The 16,027-nt window shown below is 38.0% G+C and overlaps 1 pseudogene across 1 annotated transcript; it reads right to left on the bottom strand.

Annotated features, from left to right (window-relative positions):
* Positions 1-6,190: 6,190 nt before the first annotated feature.
* On the bottom strand, positions 6,191-15,722 carry LOC149023307 (putative pectin methyltransferase QUA3; annotated as a pseudogene). Its single transcript, XR_016171517.1, has 9 exons — positions 15,123-15,722; positions 13,736-13,905; positions 12,679-13,401; positions 12,160-12,363; positions 11,849-12,059; positions 11,495-11,757; positions 8,324-8,698; positions 7,903-7,998; positions 6,191-6,832 (listed from the first exon to the last, which is right to left on the bottom strand). The product of XR_016171517.1 is annotated as a putative pectin methyltransferase QUA3 (transcript).
* Positions 15,723-16,027: the final 305 nt, after the last annotated feature.

The raw sequence follows: 16,027 nt of genomic DNA, 5'->3' as shown, positions 1-16,027 counted from the left end.
TCAAATCCACCAACTATAATTACAGAGGCAGAAAAAATGACAGAAATTCAGCGCATTGAAAGGGGCTTCACCCCTGGTCCCGAGGGGATTTAAACTCTAACCTCTTATTATGTGGAAGCGTTGGTCTTTTGCCAACTGAGCGACCTCTCGGGGTTGATCTACTTAAATTTTTACTTCTAATATATATGTCTGTGTGCCCCATCGTCCTATTGTGTGGATCAAAACCATCAAGAGAGGAAATTCTTCTCCCTTGACAGAGAGGTGATCGAGACTCAAGTAACAATACATCACATGCAAGTCTTCAAACTAAAAAAACTGTTGAAATTTGCAAGGCTTGGAGCTTGTCTTTTAAGCACGTGTGTAACATATATTCTCCCACGTTTGGTTAGTACTCTAATTACATCACGATATCTAGTAATCATCTTATACATCATTGTCATAAAAAGTTAAACTTTATGATTATATGTTGCATTATTTTGCTTAATTAGGATTAACATGTCTGTGTTATGATTTGAAATTCTCCTATCAATTCATGTTTAGCATTTCATTTTGTCGGTTGTCACCTTATCCACAATAATTGTAGGATTGTTTATGTCATGTGCGCTTTGTGTTATAATAAGTTATATTTTCAGAATTAGTCCACATTATTTAGGGTTAATTCATGTTAACTGATCAATTTGGTTTGGCAGTTGTCTTGGTTAATTTTAGTAATCCTCATTCTCTTACCCATAACAGAAAATTAATCAACATTTTCTTCAAGTGTCCTCATTCACGTAACTCTTGGATTTCCATAAATGCACCATGTACTTCCACAAATCACATTTCCTTCTAATCAAGAAGAGAATTCTCTGACGGCAACTTTTGAATGAATGAAAGAAAGAATATATCACGTAACAAAGCAGATTAGATGATGAACATGACTCTTCTAGGCAGAAAAAAATGGGCCCACATCTATTTCTAATGCAGTCTATTGAAGTGGGCATCGGTTAGCAGTGAAACCAATTTGGTGTAGATACATTTTGATTAAGGGTGTAAACGGATCGGATTCGGGTCGGATAGTAGTAATATTATATTCGCATCTTATTATATTCAAACGAATTCGGATAATATCCTATCAGTTTCCAGACAAATTTAGTCTGATTCAGATGATAATCGAATAGTTATTTTCTTAAGTAGATTCTTCTAAATGGGCATAAATACATATTGAATATATATTTTTGACTACCTATTTACACCTTTACCATTTTATTTGTGAGGGCTAGGTTTGAAATTTAAGAATTTAACAACTTTAATAGTTATTTTTGTAGAAAATCTAAAAAAATAGACACATATCACAGGTAAAAAATTTATAAAATTTAGTAACTTAATCGGATAATTTTATTGAACGGATAATAATCGGTAAGAAAGGGTATATCATATCCGCATCTTATTAATTAGTAATTGGACGGATTCGGATACCCCTAAACGGATGCCGAGGCGAATTTCAGTTATCCATTTACACCCCTAATTTTGATAGTATCACACAAAAATCTTCATTCCTCTTTAAACATAAAGTTTGTGGACATTTTTAATTATTTTCTAGTAGTGTACAACTGATGCGGTACCCGTAAAATATAAAAGAAAAAACGAACAATCAACCCAAAATTGATATTCAAGGGATCTAGATCCTCGGCGTCCATCTTTTTATGTGTCCAGCTATCTAATGTTGGATGAACCTTTTGCTATTTGTACGTCCAAATGTCGTCCATCCAATGGTTAGATGGACTTAACGCACACAGAACTGGACACAGAGGATCTGCATGCATATACTTAGATGAGAATAAAGATAATGATAGCTTCCAAACCATACCCTCCAACCAATAGGGTGTGGTTCATGCATCTAGAGCCAAGCTAGACAAAGGTCTCATTCCAGTTAGGAGCTAGTCTAAATAGGAGACCACAAATTGGAAAGTTAGGACTCGACATGAGAGATGGAGTTAGGTTGATTGCTAAGACAATAAGTACTCCAATACTTGTTCTTGTTCCTACAAAGATACTTGTAAGATAAATGAATTCATCATTTGCTACTTCATTTCCCATTCAAAGAAGGAAAAATACTAACCATCAACCTGTGGGTTAAATGCCAATTTCATGCATCTCAAACAAGAGTGTTCTCTTTGTGTCATTCTCAAAAATCAAGTAAGGTTGGTATGATATTTGACAGATCATATAGATCATGTTCAGCAATGTTAGTGTGGCAATGGCCACCAGACTTGACATGAAAACAACTCAGACAATTGGAATTCAAATTCCGACCACCAATTTAAATTTCAAGGCATTAGGTGAGTTCAACCAAGTATAGAATTTCATTTTTTTTCTTTCTTTTGCTATAGATTTTTCATGTCTTCTTTTTGTGAATTTAAATTATACAACTCACCAAAAGTATATTCTATCATATATATATATATATATATATATATATACATGTCTATCATTTTATGGTCCTAGTTAATCTTTTTATATTTGAAAAAAATTATTTCAAACTGAGTAGCTTTAGATATGAATCCTAGGTTATGTGAATAATCTTCTTTTCTATTAAAGACATGCTCTTGAAATTGTGAATATACGAACAAATTACTACATATTATCGTCATACTCCCAATGGCCCAAAGAACCGGTTTTGGGCCAGCCCATGACCACCTGCTGTCATCTGCTGGGCCTAGGCTTTCCCTCTACTAGACGTCACCTCAAGGATTCTCCAGCCGAGAAGTGGCCTAAGGGCCCAAATCCGTGATAGGGCGAGAATGCTTTACATGGCAAGAACCACATTGTGTGGGCCCAGTTTCCCTGCAGCCTGCTGCCTATGTCAAAGCCTTACACACTCGAAGATCCTCTCGAGCCCTGGGATGGCGGCATACTCGGTTCCTTTTCGTGGGGCTCCGACACATCGAACAGAGGGGTGAAACTGAGGCGTTGTTGTCTGATGTAACTCCCCTGACGGTTGAGGTGACTTTCTTGGCCGCGCCTTGGGCCCCCAAAGTACAGAAGCCATTTCCCCCTTCCATCTCTTGACTTGATCATCCAAAGGCTATGCTCTGGAGGTATGACTCCATTACATAATCCCTCACCAAGCATGAACGGGATAAGCTCTGATCATTCCAACCATTACACTCTTAAGCTTTCTAACCCTTCAAGAAGCATGATTTTCATCATCTCTTGGGGTCTTCACTCCTCAGTGGGGTTTATGATTTACTGGCCTAGACTAACTTGATCATCGGAGGTGGCTTCCCGTCTTCAAAGGCGGCCCACTTTCACTTTGTTTTGGTCTCAGGAACATGGGCTGGATCAGGAGCAAACCATGGAGCTAAGATCATATTTCTTGCACCAACACTACACACATGGAACATTGTTTTATTGCAATCAGACATTTAGAATTTGGAACGAGAAATGAATTAGAATACACTAATAAATTTTTTGTGCTTGGAGAAATACAACTACCTTCTAGATAAACTCACCATACCAAAATAATGAGATGGGCAAACAGCAAAATAAAAAGGTTAGAATAAAGAATGATCATAGTCAGGGGTAGAATCAGGATTCAATATTGAGGGGTCGAAGAATGAAAGTCCAAATAACATTCATGTTGGAGAAGCATTAATGCTTTTTCACTACACATTGTGTGGACCCCTATAAGACCCATTGGGAGTCCCACTTCTGAATTATTTTATTATATTAAGGCATATGTACACATATATTTTGTGGGGCCCATACATATTTTAAAAAATAAGTAAATTATTGATAATGATTTTTTTTCTCCACAAAATATAAGTAAATTAAATCAACAATACAAAAAAAAACATGATTTCAACCCTGAAAAGTTAGAAATGCAAACCAATTTGTTTTCTTTTTTTGTATGAGATGCAACCAATGGTAGTTAGTTACCTTACTAAGTATAGACATTTTATTCATAATACAGAACCAAATAACAAAAATTGCAAAAAAAATAAAGAAACTGAGAATATAAAATCAAATAAAAATAATAAAAAAAAAAAAGAAGAGAAAAGATAAATAAATTGAGAAAAATAAAGAGTACCTAATTGTAGAGAAGATTTTTTTTTTCCAAATATCCCTTAACCCTAGAAAGGAAGAGAATAAATAAGAAGAAAAAAGGAGACACAGGAGAGATGAGAGAATATATAGGGAATGAAATTTTGAATACCTAATAAGATTTTTTTTTTTCAAGAATTTCCTTAACCAATGTTTATAGAAAGATAAGAGAATAAATAGAAGAAAAGATGAGACATTAGAGGGGAGAATAAATAAGGATTGAGGAGTTAGTTTTTAATTAGGAATGACATTTATACTCATTATTTTAACTTTAAAAATTGTTCTCAATATTGAGGGGGTCAAATAGTGATATTTCACACATGGAAAGAGAAAAAATGGAAAAAATTAAATAAATTAATCAAAATTTTCAAAAACTGGTGGGGGACATGGCCCCCTCAGGCCCCAATATAGGTCTTATGCCATGAGCTTCTATTACTCGGTACTGATTTGAGTCCCTTGTTAATTTTTTCGGCTATGTGTGTATACAGATTCGTTGTAATACTGTTTTTGTGTTCTGGACTTGCTTAATTATTTGCTCTTGATAGCTAATGATAGTGTGGATGTACTTTAGCCTAGAATAAGATGAATGATAGTGCAAAAAAGGTTCCATGAGCTATAAAATCTATGTTTTAAGTGTGTTGAATTGTCTTTGTAACCAAAATAAATAAATGAGATAAAGCAACACTAATCTTCGTGTTTCTTGTACTTTGTTAGACTGGATAACTTGGGAGGACTTGAATGGGAAAAAGTGGTCAATGGACAGCAAGTATGGAGACTTCTCTCTAGTATCTAGCTCCATGCAGGTGTTATTCATCTGCTTGTGAACATGTTGAGTCTGCTTTTCACTGGGATTCAACTCGAACAACAATTTGGTTCCGGTAAGATTTTATATGTCCTATTCTTTTCCCGGCTTCGACCTACAAAGCTAGAAGTATTTTGTCCTTCATGTTGAATTATGTTATTATGGATCTTCTTCTTTTTGTTTCTAGGGTTAGAATTGTGTAATTTTTTTTCAAATGTAGTAGATCAGTGGGTGGTTTGTACATGGTTGTTTTTACCTTTACTGTTGTTATAACATAGCTTTGTAGGGAAGTTGATTAAAAGGCATCTGCGGCCCTCTTTAACTTAGGTGGTCCTTTTTATCTCCGATCCTGGGGTGTTTCTTGCATTGTGGCAAAACAGAGATTGATCAGGGAAGGAATATACAAATGGGAGAAACTTTTTCCCTTGTAATTTTTTTTCTAGGTTGTAGCAAAGCTACAAATTTTCCCGTGTTGAAAGAACAGCTGATGCTCTCTTCTTCTTCTTCTTCTTCTTCTTCTTCCCTGTGCATTTAGAAGAATTGGTGATTAAAAATATGTTCTTGCAATCATTTTAGTAGCTTGGCCGTTGATAATGATGGCTACAATTTGGAACTAGCTTGACAATCGAGGTTGGTTTATGCAAGCTGCAACATTATTGATACTTGTGTTCATCATCGTCATCAACTAGACTGCATAACCTTTGGTTAATGCCTTCAGTCAGCTGTCCATAACCTAGACTGGGCTCTTCATCTTAAGTAGTTGAAGACGCATTTACTTTATGATTTCAGTATCAGTGACATTGTCTATATGTTATATTAAAGGGTTTAAGTTAGATTTAGAAGATTATTTTCTATAATTTTTTTAATTTTATTTTAAGTTTATCTTAACCCTTTCAAGTCACATATATACTCATGTCACTCGAAAATGGATGGTCCATTTCCTTGTCAGAATGGACAAGATAAAAATCCGCATATGCTCACCTTCTGGCGAAAGGGGGCTCTAAATTTGAGACTTTCAAAATCATCATGCCCTTTTGGAAACTCAACTTCTCCAACCTAATAGGAAGTTTCTCTCTTGGTTTTCTACTTAATAAAATCCCTGCCAAAAATGAAATAAAAAATTAAACCATTGAAAGATCACTAAAGAAAATAACAACCTCTTACTTTCAAATGTACTAGCAGCTTTTGTTCGAAACAGCTGGAGGATCTACCTCCGTGTACTGATGCACTCAATTAGGATTAGACCCACAGTCATGATGCACTCAATTAGGATTAGACCCACAGTCATTCCACAATGACAAGGTAGATGAACTTGATTTGCAAGGTTCACAAGATTTCCTGCAACTAAATCTTTAAACCAGTCTCAGGTGAGGTGACCTTCGTCACTGGATATCCATGCTGAAGGGAGGCAGCTGGTAAAAAGTTTAGTTTTTTTCCCCTTTTCTTTTTAGTACAAGGAGCTTCTACATATGGGGGAACCCAAGTTGAACTCTTGACATATAGAAGCATGCCATTGATTAGCATTAAACTATTGAATTTGGTAAAAAGAAATAAATCATACTCTACAATGAATAACTAACTAGCTTGTAAAAAACAAAAATGTTGTTAAGAATCTCTCCTACATCTCATGAAAAGAGAAAGCCATAACAAGATCAAAAGGACAGCTGCATCAATGTACATTCTTGGACTTCCAAAAGGGATACTGTAGGATACATGCTGTATTAGGAGGAGGCTGAAGGTAGAGTCCAGAGTGTCTTGGTTGCTACAAGAATCTTCTGCATCCCTTCAGATTTTGGCTCTGGTTCATGAATAGTGGTTTTCCATCTTATTGCATGTGCAATGCGAGCCAACATTTCAATGACTTCAGGAGTATCTCGTACAAGAACCTCACCATTTGGGCGCAACATCCGGTCCATCTCCACCATTAGGTCCACAAGACTACACCTGAAATCAAGATCATATGAAGATGATTAAAATCTATACACTGCAGTTGACTAAAAGTTGCATTAAGGAATAAATAATCCCATTTTTCAAAAGCATGCATAACAAATTGAAACCTCAAAATTACATTGCCCATGAATTTGTTATTGGCAACATTGAAGACATTGTTCATTGCCCCAATTACAGTAGATTGCATAATTACTAGAGGCTGAAAAGGAACGTCCTACTGTGGATATATAATTTCAGAATTAAGGCAATAATCAACACTGAACATTTTCTGTAAATACAATAGTTAAAATAATAATAACATTGATGGAATATTTTTTTCAATTACACATATTCTCTTAATTACTGATCATATCCTGCCTACAAGGAGGAAACAAAATTGTGAGGTTAAGACAGCGTCGATATTTACCTCTAAAATCCATTCTCAAACCACCCCAAATACTTCTTATGGTGCTACATATCAAGATACTCCGTTTCAGCTATTTAAGCAAGCAAAGAAAATATTAATACCTAGATCTCCTTGCGTTCTCTTACATATTTGATACCTGGTGAAATGGAAGTCCAACAAAACCAAGTAATCAGTTGCTTCATCTAGCCTTGATTTGTTGAGTCCATATCTATTATTTTCAAGTTCTTCAAGCTGATTATTGTCCTGTACTTTAGTACCATCCTATGGTCTATTTACACCAGTAATTACCAACACCTCTGTGCATGGTAGGGTTGCTCCGTCATGACCAAGTGATCACAGGTTTGAGACTCAAGAAAGAGCCTCCCTTGAAACAGGGGTCAGGCCATGTACATTATGGCCTACCCCAGACCCCACAGTGGCAGGAGCCTCGTGTGTTGGGTGCACACTAGCATATTAAATTTAATTGGCAATTACTGATAAAGTGGATTTCACCATTAATCATGCACAAGTTCACCTTTTTTTTTTTTGGGTGGCCATAACAGAATATATATAAAAGTAATCCCTTGAACACACCACTTTTTTAAGCCTACTCCACATAGATACAAGTTTCAATGTGCAGGAGCTTGTTACACAAAGATAAAGTTAAAAGGTTCAATACCTGTACTTTCTGGAACCGGAATGCCTTAAAAGTGAGTTGATATCAGACACATGTATAAAATCATAAGTTCGAGGATATGTTGAAAAAGGTTCACACCTGCCAATAGCAATAAGAGAACTATTAGCACATCCGTTCAATATCCATAACTAAACAACTTCATAGCTTCAAAAGGAGGCAACAAGTAACATATTGATTGTCATATGAATAAGAAGCACAGTGATTGCTATATGTAGAATACAAAGGAATTTGAATTCAAACATCATTTCCCAACAGTCTTCCAAGTCACTTTGATTCATGTCCAGTTCAATTATTGATTTGTGGAAATTCTTTAGTTCTTGATACAGTACTGCATTTAAGCACCCTGCTCGACAAACTACTATACTTCAGAGTAGGAAATAGGGATTTTGAACTAGGAACATACCAATCATGGTAGACTCCAATTAACCCTCTATCATAAATCACACCCAAAGCTGATGAGTTGCGAGGAGGAACAACATTCATCACCCATACTGGATCAGACAATAATGCAGCTGCAAAACCTCCAAAAAAGGCATTCATGTCCATGATGTTGCGGATAGCTGGGCTCCCAAGTTTCAAGTCGAGTGACTTCTTATAGTATGCAACCCTTATGGCCCAAAGTCGTGTATCAGCTTCAAATACTTCATTCCCATTTTTCTCCAATCTAGCCCTTGAAGGAGGCGTAGTTAGCCTTTCTGGCCAAAAGGGAATACTCCCAACAGCATGTTCGCCCTTGAGGGAAGCCATCTTACTTACACAATTCTTCAGTTTGAAGTACCTGCAAAACCGCTGATGTTATGAAGCATTTCCACCTAGATTGAGCCCTTGCCCAAATAGTCAAGATTAAGAAAATTAAACGCAGAGCAGCCCCTCTTACTGCAATCAAAGGAACTATTCCCTTTTGAACTCCAACCCATGCATGAAACAGTAGATGACTTTGCTCAAATTGATAGAACTACTGTTCCATATGACGTGTACCAGAACTCTGATCAATCTCTATTGTTATTTTTAAGTTGCACTGATGTCATTATGAGACTCAAAATAAGAATATTAGCATTTCTGATAGAACTCTTTTTTGTGTAATAGTTCAAGTGAGCCTTGTGAACTATGAAAAACATTAAATTTATATAATTAAAATTCCCAGAATTCTGCTTGTGTGGAAGCCTTCAGCACCGTGTTTCCCCTTCTTTAACATTCTAGGAACTACGGTGAATCAAATTGGAAATATCAATGATTTGATTCATTTCTTTGATCTTTTTCTAAGCTTTGCAATGATCATGTAAGTTTCCAGAAGTTCCAAGTAGAAAGAGATCAAGTTCCTATATCATATTTTCCTCTAAATCACAACTTTTTTTTTTTTTTTTTTTTTTTGGGGGGGGGGGGGGGGGATCAATAAAGAAATTGATTACCAAGCCCTCAAGGGGGAGAAAAAGGAATGCACAAGGAGGGGGGGGGGAGATTACAACCGACTAGGCGGCAGTAAGGGGGAGCCCAGACCCTAGGTAACAACAACCACTCTATGCCTTGGGGTATCCAAAACTGGGGGGAAGCATTTAAAGCCTAGCAGAAACAATAAAGCAGATGGCCTTCTATCCAGTCTAGAGATCTGGAATTGGAGGTCCATCTCCTAAGATTCGGTTCCCACCATAAATGAGAGATCACAGCACCAAAAACCAACAAGCCAACCATGTCAGGGGCAGAGATGGATCTCAAAACCAGGACAAGTCTTTGGAGAAACCAAAGGAGGATCTAGAGTGGGGCCAAATGGAGGTTATGGCTTTCCCCTAAAAAGAATGGGAGAAAGGGCAGGCAACAAAAAGGTGGTCAATGGCTTCTAGGCCATTCTAACAAAAGAAGCAGTTTGGGTTGACAAAGAGGTGTCTATGAATGAGGAATGATTGGTAGGGAGACAGGTTGAAGGCTCTCCAGACAATGAGGGAATGGCGGGGAATGTGACCTTTTGACCAAAGCAGGGTATGTACTCGGTAATTGGGTGGCTGGTGGGTTCGGGCAAGGTTCCAAATATAGGAAAAGGAGAAGGTGCCAGTAGAGGAGGGGAGCCAAATAGTGCAGTCTTGGGAGATGGGGTGAATCACAGAATTTTAGCAAGTTACAAGAGAATGAATTCTCTATATGGGTTAATTCGAGACAAAACTTTTACCCTCTTGCTCTTGTTCTTTTTTTCTTTTATTTATTAATTACTGTTTTTCAGAGGGGGAAGATGGAACCTAATCTAGTTCAAATTAACAAGATGTCTAGCAGCAAAACAAGGTGAACCAAGAATGAATTAATAGGATTACTTATGAGCTCCTATTGAATTCTATGGGCATGGGCTTTATATATATGTTTTAATTATTCTGTCCTACTTCGTCAATTCAATAAACCCGATTTTAGCATCTATAAGAACATTCTAGGATAGTTTATTTTTTCCGAAGACTAAAGATGAAAGGAATTTTCCCCACCGTATATAGGGATCTTAAATTTTGCATGTTTCAATGACGTTAAATACAGATCTGCGTTCATACCCACTGCCATTGACTTTAGAAATAATCTGGCCTCAAACTTTTGAGTTTTGTGAGAGAAGGGCATGGTCTTCTGAAATTTAAAACTGCTCTACAATGGAATGCAATAGGGGGAAATTATAGTGAGATGCCAATACTTGAACCGGTGGATTTATTTTTTCACTGTTACGTGAGAGACCTGATAAATGCTTTTCCCTCCTAGATCTTTAAAAATTAGCTTCCTGGTTTCCATATCCTGCTGCTGGTAAGATCAGTCTCTTTTCTGAAGCTGCTTGTTTATTTGGCAATGAAACTGTTAAGTGAATTTCTATGCGAATTTTTTTCTTTCTCCAGACGGCTGATCTCAGTTTCATGTTTCAGATCTGTCAATTGATTCTCTTTGTTTAGAGATACTAAGATCTTCTTGATATCATCTACTGATTCTGCAGGGCTCTGCATGCACTGTTTCTGGGATTTGAGTTATTAATCCATCCTCCTATAGGCGCTATTCTGGTTGTTCTGCCTATTACAAACGTCTGTTGTTTCCACTTCTGATTGGTGAGTTTTAATCCAGCATCAGTATCTATTAATTTAGTTTCTGCTTTCTGAGATCTATTGGTAGTTTTAACTGGCCACTAAAATTATTCTTTGGAAACTTTCAATTTCAATATCTGCCTTAACTCCAATTCTAGCTTGAAGAGGTTTTCCAGAGTTTGTTCAACCCCTTAAATAGGATACTCGACAAAGACGTGAGTTCCCATTAGGGTGACCCCTGCCACAAGAAATAGAAACCTCTTGATTCTCGTTCAGCATAGCCCTGTGATTCTAGTCTCCTTTTAGAACTAGACTCCTACCAGAAGCAACAGGCAGCACCAAATTTACATACAGGGAAATTTAATCTTCTCTTAACACTAATTTAATATTTTGTAAGGCCTGGGATTAAGTTTATCATGGATGGAAGTGGGAACAAGATGGAATTCTGAAATGAGACTGTCATATCTCAAGTTGAAGGCTTCTGTGCCTAAGAATTAGTCTGAACTGAAAAACTAGAAAGCAAATTTTGCAAAGCTTACCATGCATAGCTTGGGTCATCTGAGCCATCGCAAAATTCAAGCCCAACTTCATTTTGTATTGGAAACACACGAATCACTTGAAGGCTTTTTCCAGATAACAGTGTTCCCATCCACAACAATCAGCTCATAACACAAGGATCTGGCTACGGCCTGCAGATCCTCCCATTCTTTTTGTTGTTTAGGCCATTGTACTGGGGGTCCAGAGACAACAAAATACCCACCTGGTCGAAGTAGTCGATCCACTTCAAGAAAATATGTTCCATCTGCAAATCAAGAGTCTCCTTTTACTGAAATAAATACCAAAAGAAAATCAGAAATAAAACAGCATACGCTAGGAAGGAGTAAAGAACTTACTATAGGCAGTAAATGGGATCAAACAACGAGAGCAATGTATCAAATCAAAGGAATGCAGAGGAAAAGGCAATCTACGAGTCCCCAGCATTAGAACAAATGCTGGGAGTCCCCTTTCTAGAACAAACTGTATCTGTGCTTTATGGGAATCTCTTGGAGCGAATGAGAGGGTTAAAATATCTTCCTTCATAAGGTAACCCCCAAAGCTTGCAACCTACATGAGAACCAAGTCAACTATTTTCTGTCTACATTTGTGTTCCTTCTAAATACAAGTACCAATAAATTTAGAACTATGACAAGTAGCTAACTATTACCCCACATCCCATGTCTAGGGCTGTCCTCAGAATTCCTCCGCTAAAAGGAATGTGGTGCCCAAGTTTTTCAATGTATTGTACAGCCCCATCAGGAAACATTGTGCCACCCCCTGGGAAGACAAAGTATGGACCTTCTTTCTTCATCCAGCCCTGGTGGCCCTTCCTGTCTGCTATTTTACTGTGAGGCATGTTGCTGTACCATATCTGCATATCAGAAAACAGTGCTTAAGCTTCAAGAACTGAAGAATCTAGACACCCTCGATAGATTAACATAGACAATTAACATTATCTATTACTAGGAGAAGAAGGGAGGAAGATAACCATCTGATAAGTGCAGAATTTATCTCTCATTAGCTAAAGATATAGGGGGGAAAATTCACTAGCTAGGAGACGAGCAATCAAACATTTGCTGCCTTATCGCAAGTATCCAATGTTCAAATTAGGGATCCTCTGTGCAGTCATTGTGGGGAGCAATCAAATTTTAATTAAAAATGTAAAATGGGCAATCGAAATATATACATTGTGCAAGCTCTCGGGCCACTGAACAGGGATCCGGTAGCCTGGTGGAGGAGGAATCAAGCAGAGCGGAGTCTCTTCGGGCAAGGGGCATTGACGCTCTCTGTAGAAATTCATCACTCGGCTGAGTTGACTGTTTCTCTTAGGATCTTCACAAGGCATGTGATCAACTGCCTCAGGCTTGCATGCCTGGATTTTGGGCTGCCCAGCTTCGACGAAGGCCACTAGCTTGTGTCTCTGAATGGGATCACCGGTAGCGAGCACGAGACTCTGTTTTCCAGAAGCAGCAAGGGTGTCACCAAGTGGGGTAAATGCGAAGAAGAAGTAGACAAACACCACAGCGAAGAAAGCAGCGTAGACGAGATGGAGAAGCCTCCATTGCCGAGCGTTTCTTTTCGAAGGAGGGACATTAAGGAGTCTCATAATTGGAGATCAGATCAGATCAGATCAGATACTCATTGAGATTAAGATCTAACCCTTGCACGCCTTTCACTCTGCTGTCTTGCACTGAAGCATCCACTGGTATTGTTTGATAATGGGAACTGCTAGAAGCTTAATTTGCAGAAGAGATCAGGTTTCTTCATCAGTTGCTGCGCGAAACTAGTGAGATTAGTGACAAGGTCGATAAAGCTGGTTCAGTTGAAATCACCCAGTTCAAATCTTTTTATATCAAAACCAGCAACCGGCAACATGCGGACGCTGTGTAATGTCAATCTCTGCATGACACTGAATTTCTTTCTTTTTAGGTTTTAAATTGATTCATCAAAATCTAACAAAGCCGCAGGTAGATGCCGTAAGACATGTCTTAACTCTTAACTCTTGCAAAAGTAAAACAATCTATCAATAAATTACACCCACCTCCTGGGGTATCATATAATTATAAAAATATCAGTTCATTTTGTGACTTTACACCTGTCCTTCCTTAAACCAACAACACAGCAGGTGGTCATGGTCATTTACAACGAACATGAGTGGAATCTAGGTCCAACATGCCGACCTATGTCGCTGTGTTGGTGCCTGGCGACATAGGTCGACATGTCGGGCAACTTTTTGAATTTACCTCAGGTGAATAGCAAGGCTGCTAGAATTCCGCGGTGCCTGAGCCAGCAACCACATCAAAGTAAACCCACAACTCTGCCCTTACCACTCTCCATCACTCCTCTACTCTTGCCTTCTTTGCACGTTGATGGCTATAGTCACACCTTTGTCGATGCTGCTGGGCACTGCTACCTGCGAGGAGCATGCGAAGGTGCTTAACTTCATCGAAGATATGACTAAGAATGCCAAAACCATTCAAGAGAATGTTCGAGATTCAAGCTTTAGTATTGCCCAGATTTCTTATGCATATAGGCTTCAAGAGGAACGAGAGATTTGCCTGCTAGGATGCTGTCAGTAGCACCGCAGCTGTCAATGGAGAGAATTCTGACTTTTCCGGTGACATTAAAATTGCCAAATTTCAGCGTTTGAACTAGAACTTTTTGTTTTTCAGAGATACAAAGGCTCAGATCTTTGTAGCCGGAGAGGAATTTGTTTTCAAGAATGGAGACAATTTCGTAGGTAAGCTCGTCAACACCAAAAGTGGAATCCAGACTCGATGGAGAGGCTACCATTGTCATTGTAGAGGTTTATTGCCGATTTGCTCAAAAAATTTGACATTTGGACGATATATCACCGAGAAATCGGCGATATATCGTCGATTAAATGGTTTTATTGTGTCGTTGGGGGGTGTCGTGTTGCACCAAACATGAAACAAACGAAAGAAACAAGCCCCATGAACAAGACAGTCTACTGAAAAATAACTTTGTTGAAAACTATAAACTAAGTTTCAAATCTCTAAAACAAGTCCTTTACATAATCAATCTAAAGAAGTATCATGCCCTTGAAGAGCCAAAACCACTGATTGGCAATCCGATTTCAACAGCAATTTGAAAATGCCAATCGAGTTAGCTAAGAGGAGGCCATCTCTAATTGTTTCTATTCTGCTAGAGAAGCCGAAGAGGTGAAACTGCTCTTACATTGGACAACAATGAAAAATGCTCTAGTAGGCGATCATGGTTTAAGTTAAGAAACAACTTCTCTACAAAAACAGGGGTAAAGCTGCATATATTATAACCTCCCCTGATTCTGCAGTAGAAAACATCACGAACTGGGTATGCCCTTCATCATTTCCATTAATAAACACGACACAAGATTGCTCAGTTGGTAAGAAACATATGGATTTTAGGACTGCAAATTCACAAAACTTTACATACCCAACTTGCACCATAGACTGCCCGACGAGGACCCTATTTCTGAATCATATGCAAAAAAATTTTTATTTTTTTTTTTGGGTGAAAATATGCAAGAAGATGACCACTGTGAATATCAGTGTGAATCAAATCGAAACAATTTCAAAAAGAGAGATATGTTCACTTGAGTTACAACTTACAACATTAAACCTGTGCTACCTGTTCAAGGCTTCAAGCGAGAACTTGACAATAGAGCTATCCCTCTGTATTGCTTCTTTGAGCGTTCGCATTTATCAAACGATCTGATACGAACCGAAATTCTGAGCTTCCTGAGGGAGAGCAAGTTGCAGCAGAGCAGGCTTCGGCTGTGCCAGGACCACCTCCAGGACCACTTCCAACTAACCCAAATTCAGTTACAGCAGGACAGGGGCAGAAGATCACAACTGAAGTGCTGCGTATCAGCACCAGAGCACGCCAGATGCCAAATCGCCTAACTGATTATGCGCTGTAAAAGCAAAGGGGAAATATCAGAATAAAAGCGTGAATGGAAATCCTATGACAACGAGAGACAGGTTTGTGGGATGAATATTTTCTAGGGGTTAATCGATCTCACGGTTGAGAGGCGAGGATATTGTAATTGAGCGATTATAAATACCTTGAGAGTGAAAGAGCAAATTAACAAAGAAATTTTATCCTCATCCCTCCTTCTTCTCTGAAGTTCTCCTCTGTTCTCCCTTTCTCTTCATATTTCTGCATCTGATAGACTTTGGGTGTATCACGATCACAATGTAGTGTTGGAGCTGTACGAGCATCTTTATCGGGACTATCACGAGCAGCAACAAAAGCAAGGTAATTCTCAACTTATTTTGATTAAATATTTGTTTCAAGCTTTAAAAGTTTCAAAAGATCCCTTACAAGGACCAAAATACTGTTCATGTTACACGTTAAGTATCATAGGAAAATAAAAAAGAAAAGAAAAGACAAAGTATGACAACCAATTTTTGTCTCATTATGAAGGTGTTTTTTTTAAGATTTGTGGGGTCCATTGCTTTGCTTTGTATGGCTTGACTGCTTGAGCTACCATGGCATGTCTCACATTTCTCTATTGTGTAACTACTCATTCA

The sequence above is a fragment of the Hakea prostrata genome, chromosome 2 (genome assembly GCF_041222555.1).
Source record: "Hakea prostrata isolate BN-2017 chromosome 2, UWA_Hpros_2, whole genome shotgun sequence".
In the NCBI taxonomy this organism is placed as follows: domain Eukaryota; kingdom Viridiplantae; phylum Streptophyta; class Magnoliopsida; order Proteales; family Proteaceae; genus Hakea; species Hakea prostrata.
This window is presented reverse-complemented; position numbering and strand designations above follow the sequence as displayed.